The sequence below is a fragment of the Triticum dicoccoides genome, chromosome 2A, assembly GCF_002162155.2.
Source record: "Triticum dicoccoides isolate Atlit2015 ecotype Zavitan chromosome 2A, WEW_v2.0, whole genome shotgun sequence".
Lineage (NCBI taxonomy): Eukaryota > Viridiplantae > Streptophyta > Magnoliopsida > Poales > Poaceae > Triticum > Triticum dicoccoides.
Genome location: NC_041382.1, coordinates 518931094 through 518937792, shown reverse-complemented (window position 1 = coordinate 518937792; position 6699 = coordinate 518931094).

Below are 6699 nucleotides of genomic sequence, written 5' to 3'. Positions count from 1 at the left end.
ACGGTGGTTGGTGTTGAGCCGTAGGCGGTGGTGGAGACTGTAAGTGAGGCGGTGGTGCGTGTTGAGCCGGAGGTGGCGGTGGGGACTGTAAGTGAGGTGGTGGTATGTGTTGCGCCGAAGGTGGCGGTGGAGATGATAAGTGAGATGGTGGTGCGTGTTGAGCCGGAGGTAGCGACGGGAATGGCAGGTGATGAGGCGGTGTGTAGTGAGTTGGGGGCGGTGCTGAGTTGTGCGCAGGGGGTGGCAAGTAAGGAGGTAGTGCCGGGTGACATGGAGGTGGTGGCGCGTGATGAGCAGGAGATGGTAAGTGAGGTGATGGTGTATATTGTGTCGGAGGTGGTGGTGTGTGCTGAGATAGGGGTGGTGGTAAGTAGTGAGTAGGGGATGGCAAGTGAGCATGAGGTGGTGGCGTGTGATTATCAGGGTGCGATAAGTGAGGTGGCGGCGGGTGATGAGCTGGTAGAGCTTCCTGTTGCTGCTGATGGCCGCGGTGACCGTGGCGCTGTTGTCCCAACGCGTTGTGGTACGTTGGTGGCTTGGCCGGCGATAACTCATCGTGGCGGTGCTTCCCATGCTCAGTTGCGTTGTGCGCCGTCGTTGGTGCCTCGGCATATGCAACCGTGCTCTGAGCTAGTGCGGCAACCGGTAGCGAGGTGTTGTGGGAAGCACCATCAGCATAGGGAGCAGGAACGGCAACGAGTGAGGAGACGTGGTGCGGTAAGGAGGCACCGCAGTAGGACAGCAGCGTCGCTGCAAGAGTAAAGAGAAGGGCCATGCCCTTCATGTTCTTGTTGGTGGCCATCTTGATCTACTTCTATCTTGGTTTGCTTCTGGTGCTCCCCCATTTGGCGCCTTATATAGTGGAAGGCATTTGAACCGGAGGTCTGGCTTGTTGGCTCGTTATCACCACTTACAAATCCATTATCTTGGTGCTTGACTTGGACCTTCTGTAGAAAGAATGTGGGAGCGCCGGCTGGGCCGTATTGCACGGGCTCCGATATCCATGTTGCTGGACCTCAAAGTTGGAAGGCACTTCAGAAATTTCTAACTCAATTGCATATAGCAAATTAGCAATGGCTTGATTATATTTTTGGCATGTACTAGTAGCAATTAGTAAGGGTGTTGTAGTGAGAATTAGTTTGTGATATGAGAATATGTCTACTCTGTGACGCATGTTTAACCGTCGCCTGAAATCAGACCTCTGAACATCATATTAGAACCTTAACTGGTACTGGCAATATTTCTCTTTCAGCTGGGCATCTGTACCCAAATATGTATGCCCTCCTCCTAACGTCAAGTAGTGATGTCGACTCAACCTTTCTCTGCTCCATTTGGCTCGTGGTGGAAGTCACGGATCGGAGCTATCGGAGCAGACCGTCGTAGAAAATCCAGTGGAGTAGCTAGTAGCTGTTTCAGTGTTTAGCAATCGCTTTGTGTTGCACTTATCTTAGAATTGCTCTTAGCAAGTGCTCATACAGATATTATTTAAACTCTATATTCTTTTAACGAGTGGACATCATTCCTGCAATCGATACTGGCATTCTAATGGGCTTGGACCTTAAGGACTGCTTAGTTTTTGTGGCTGTGTTCTGCGGAGTAAGGTTCCACTTGGCAGGTCTTTGGACTGAAGAATTTTCCGGATGCGGAACAGCACGAGGCCATTGCCAGTAGTTCGGGCATTAATCTGAATTTGAGTGCTGAAATTCTGCCAATATTTTTGGAAACGTGGCGCATGCACGCACACACTCACACTTGGAACATGATCATCAAAACAGTTTATGTAGTAATACCTCAGGTATTGGTTATATCTCCGACTTGTTTCGTGGCAGACTAATGAAGTTGCAGACAATCGTTTTCAAAAAAAAAGTTGCAGACAATATTTACATTTTCGCAGTTGTAACTATTTGTTTGTTCATTGTCTTGAGTGGCACTCTGGTCGTGTGAACTTGCTGAATATTGTAGGTTGGCTGGAAAATCTTGCTAGCCTTTTTTTCCACGGAGGAAGCACACAACCGATGCTGTTTTGGTCCAAGGTAAGGGGAATAAATAGAACTTTGCAACCTTCGAAATCCACCGAGGTTAAAAAGTATAATTCTGCATTTTTAGTGGCTGTGCTTTTTTCTTTTGATCTGATTTAGTGGCTGTGCTTCTAGTCATGTGAGCTGTCGTACATGCCGGGTTAAGGTTAGGCCCAACCGGACAAACCCTCATGAAACGCATTGTCTGATGGTTTGGTCAACCGAGAAAGGCGGTGACCTACTGACCTTAGTGGTGCTTTAGATAGATCCGGTCTTCACACGACAGTGAGATTTGTATCATTTTTCCAAGCCTGGCATGCATGAGGATGTGTGTGAGCTAGGCCATGTATCCTTTTAGAGCCTTAAACACCTATGGACGCGCGCTGCGTCCGTGGGCACCGACAGGGCATGCCTCAAATTTCTACTGTTGCAGCCGGACATCTCATACTAGATTCTCAAATCCATATAAGGCCAACTTCACCGCGCGACTTCAAACGGACGTTTGCTTTGTCCGGATTCCTTCCGTTTGGGTAGGGCAATGGGTCGTGTGCGGGCCTGTCCTGGGATGCGGTGGTCGTGCGCCCAGCGCGCGGCTACATCCTTTGGCCCCATTCGACCCGCCACGGCAAAAAATACCCATATATTCATATCAAAACAAGTTTGCACGTTCAAATATTAATTGTCTGAAAATAAAAATAGTTTTACAACCCAATCAAAATTGTCTCTAATAAAATAGTTTTACAACCAAATCGAAATTGTTTTGAATGAACATAATGAACCAATACATCTATTGGTTTCCAATGTGACTTCACACGTGCTCAATCAAGTCATTTTGAAGATCCAAATGAATGTGCCAATCACGCAGTTCACGATGGAATTGGACAAACTGTTCAAACGTGGCCGGTTCTTGGTGCAGGGGCTCAACATTTTCGCCTTGATAATTAAATCCTTGGTCGACGATCCTGTCACCACACAAGCAATCATCACCTCCCGAAGCTTCCCTTCATCCCATGACAGTGCAGGGTTTCGGACGATGCCCCGTCGGGATTGAAGCACACCAAAAGCACGTTTCACATCCTTTCTAGCACTCTCTTGCATTTGAGCAAATCTCTTTCTCTTCTCACCTTGGGGGTTCGAGATTGTCTTCATAAAAGTTGACCACTGATGATATATACCATCAGCTAGGTAGTATCCGTTGTTGTACTGGTGGTCGTTGATCTCAAAGTTGACAGGTGGGGAGTGGCCTTCTGCAAGCCTTGCGAAGACTGGAGAACGCTGGAGCACGTTGATATCATTGTGAGAACTTGCCATGCCGAAGAAAGAATGCCATATCCAAAGATCCTGCGAAACTACCGCTTCTAATATGACAGTGCACGCTTTGACATGCCCCTTGTACTGGCCCTGACAAGCAAATGGATAGTTCTTCCACTTCCAGTGCATACAATCTATGCTGCCAAGCATGCCTGGAAAGCCTCTAGCTGCGTTGGTCGCTAACAATCTCTCTGTATCAGCGGCAGTTGGGTCCCTCAAGTACTCAGGGCCAAACGCTGCCACCACGGCCTGGCAGAACTTGTACAGTGACATCAGACATGTGGTCTCACTCATACGCATATACTCATCCACCAGATCGCCTGGAATTCCATATGCAAGCATGCGGATGGCCGCGGTGCATTTCTGGTAAGAGGAGAATCCAAGCTTGCCAAGGCATCCGTCTTGCACTCGAAGTATGGGTCATGAGCAACCACTCCCTCTCGGATATGATTGAACAGATGCCTTGCCATATGAAAACGGCGACGAAATTTATCCGACTTGAAGAGCAGGGTGTTCGCAAAGTAATCGGCATAAAGGAGGGCGTGATCTCTCTCCCTGTTGCGGTTCAGGTTGGGAGCACGGCCAGGGAGTGACCCCCTGTATCGAGGAAACTGCCGTTCAATGTGGTCGGGAATGACCAGTGTAGCCACCACAAGATCTTCATCATCCGACGACGAATCGTCCGATGAATAAATGAAGTGGTGGAAGAAAAATTCATCTCCACGGTCCATACCTTTGTGGGCAAAGTATTGAACACCTTGCGGTCGTGGTGGCAAAGAGGTCGCGGTGATCACCTCGATGCAGCAGGGGTGGTTGGCGGCCGACTACTGGCCGCTCTGGAGCACTCGTCGGAAGCTGCGGTGGCCGCCGTGGTACGTCGCCGACGGTCGTATCCCCTCTGTCACCGGCTACGACGGCGACGGCCAAATCTCCTCCAATCGACGACCAAAACTACAGCGAAAGCGTGGGCGTGGTGGCGGCCATGTCGAGATGTGGTTTGGTATGGACGGCCAGGGGGTGTGCAGTGAGGAGGCGGCTGGAGAATAGTGGTGGTGCCGGCGGCGGGGTGGGGCGGGGAGAGGGGGTGGAGGCGTTGGAAGCGAAGGGACTGCTAGTGTCCCCGACAGGCGGGTCACGGGGGGACAAGGGCGTGCGTCGATCCCGTCTACGCGATGTCTGTTTCACCCCAAACTCGACGCAAGTTTGGGTCAGGGATGGGTCAAAAATGGACGAGATCCAGACATTTATTCGTTTGGGGTCACCCTTTGGGCCGCGCTATTCGTCCGTTCTACCCAAAACGGACGCATCCGGACATGATAGGGTCGCAGTGGAGTTGGCCTAAAGACATGCAAACTAAAAGAAATCTACATACTATGTTGATCATCTAGCTACTCGTCGTCGAAGATGTCTATGATCTCCGTGCCCAGCTCTGGCAGCATGGGCGGCAGCTGTAGCTCCGGCTGCTCCGCTCCAGCCTCCTCCGTCTCTATCTCTGCGTCGAGTTCGGCGAATAGCGCTTCAGACTCCGCCTGCTCGTGCCCGATTAGTTTCAGTTAGCGTTAGTTAAATAGAACGGAAACCTTGTAACTATACCAAGCCCGATCTTGGTTCCAATAGAAAGGTTATGAATAAAAAAAAGATTTTTATCATGTTTGAGATGCCCGGCTGTAGATGCTCTTAGCCAGTAGTTTTGTACAAATGCATAATACAGAAAAAACATGTCATTCGCACTTATAGGCAACCTACGCTGGAATCATCTCACTGATGGATGTAGGTGTGATGATCTCCGTCAGGAGGTGCAGCACTGCAAAGGAGTCATCTTTCCAGGGAACAATGTTGGGTGCCAATGTGTCAAGTGCAATGGATCGTGCAATATAGACTCCAACATGTGGTCATTAGTTCATCTCTCGGTAGCGTACTAGCTTGCCACCAGCACGGTCCACACGACCTGGTTTCTGGCCGTGGCCTGTGGGTTAGAAAAAGCTCCCCGTTCGGTAATCACGCAACGCACGCTGCTGGTGTGCTTCCTGCCCACGAGGAAAGAAGACTGACGTTCGTCGGCCTCACTGCACGTTTTTTTTCTTGACAACAAAGAACACTTTTTTAAACTCACAATGAAGCAGTGAGGAATCCACCATAGGGGTGAGCTGGGGCAGCCGCCATGGGTCGCCGGCGGGGTGGTGTAGGGTGCCCCCAACCTCGGATCAACAATTCGCCGGGGGAGGGGGGGACCAAGTTTGATACAATTTTGGTCATGGCATTGGTCAAATCAAACGTGGCGTTCCGAACCCAGCGAACAATTAAGAAAGAGGAAGAAAGGATTGAATGGGCTTAAGTGAGCCTATATAAATGTTGTAGCCCAGCCCAATAGCCAATAGGAGAGCTCCTTCACCGGAGCCGGGAGAAATGGCGGATCCTAATTAATGCATAGGTCGAGGCATAGTCAGGTAACGCGTACCCTCCCCCGACCGCACGCACCATATTGGCCCGGCCCAGTTCGATAGTTTCATGTGTTTTTCCACCGGTTCTGGAAAGGATGTAGAACAATTTTTTTTCGCTTTTCTGTTGTTTTCTTCAGGTTTTTCTTTTCATATTTTCTTCTTATTTTCTCCTCCTATTTATTTTTATTTTTCTTCTATTTTTAAATTTTTTCAACATTTTTTCAGAATCATGAACTTTTTTTGAATCCGCGAATATATTTTTCAAAATCATGAACATTTTCTGAATTCAAGAATATTTTCTGAACCTATGAATTTCTTGAGTTTGTGAATTCGCCAACATCTTTTGAATACGTGGACATTTTTTTTGGATGCACAAACATTTTATGATTTAATAAACATTTTATGAATTCACGGACATTTTTTAAATTCATGAACATCTTTTGAATACGCTGGCTTTTTTTTTAAATCACAAACATTTTATGCTTTCCCTAATTTTTTAAGGAAGCAAAAAGGGAAAGAAAAGGAAAAAAGAAAAAAACATGGGCACCTGTGTCTGCAATGGGCCGGACCACAATGCATGACAGGGGGGTGACCGTTTGCACGATATCCCTCGACCTAAGCGATGATTAGGAGCTCCCGGGAGACATACCAGGGGGGTGCCCATGTCGTTAGACACTGCATGTGGCATCTCCTAGTCTCTACGCATGCAGGGGGTAGCGTAGAAACGCACACCCCAGGCCTACCCAAACCTTTGTAGCATAACATAATGGCCGACCCACATACACTTTTTTGTGTGCCTTCCTCCCACGGTTTTGGGAAGGTTCCTTCCCTGAACTGGGTCTTTCCTCTCTGTGTGTGTTTTTTTTCTGGGAATTTGCACGGCAGCGATGAAGGTAGTTTGCAGCAATTTAGGATCGTGGGCGGGGATA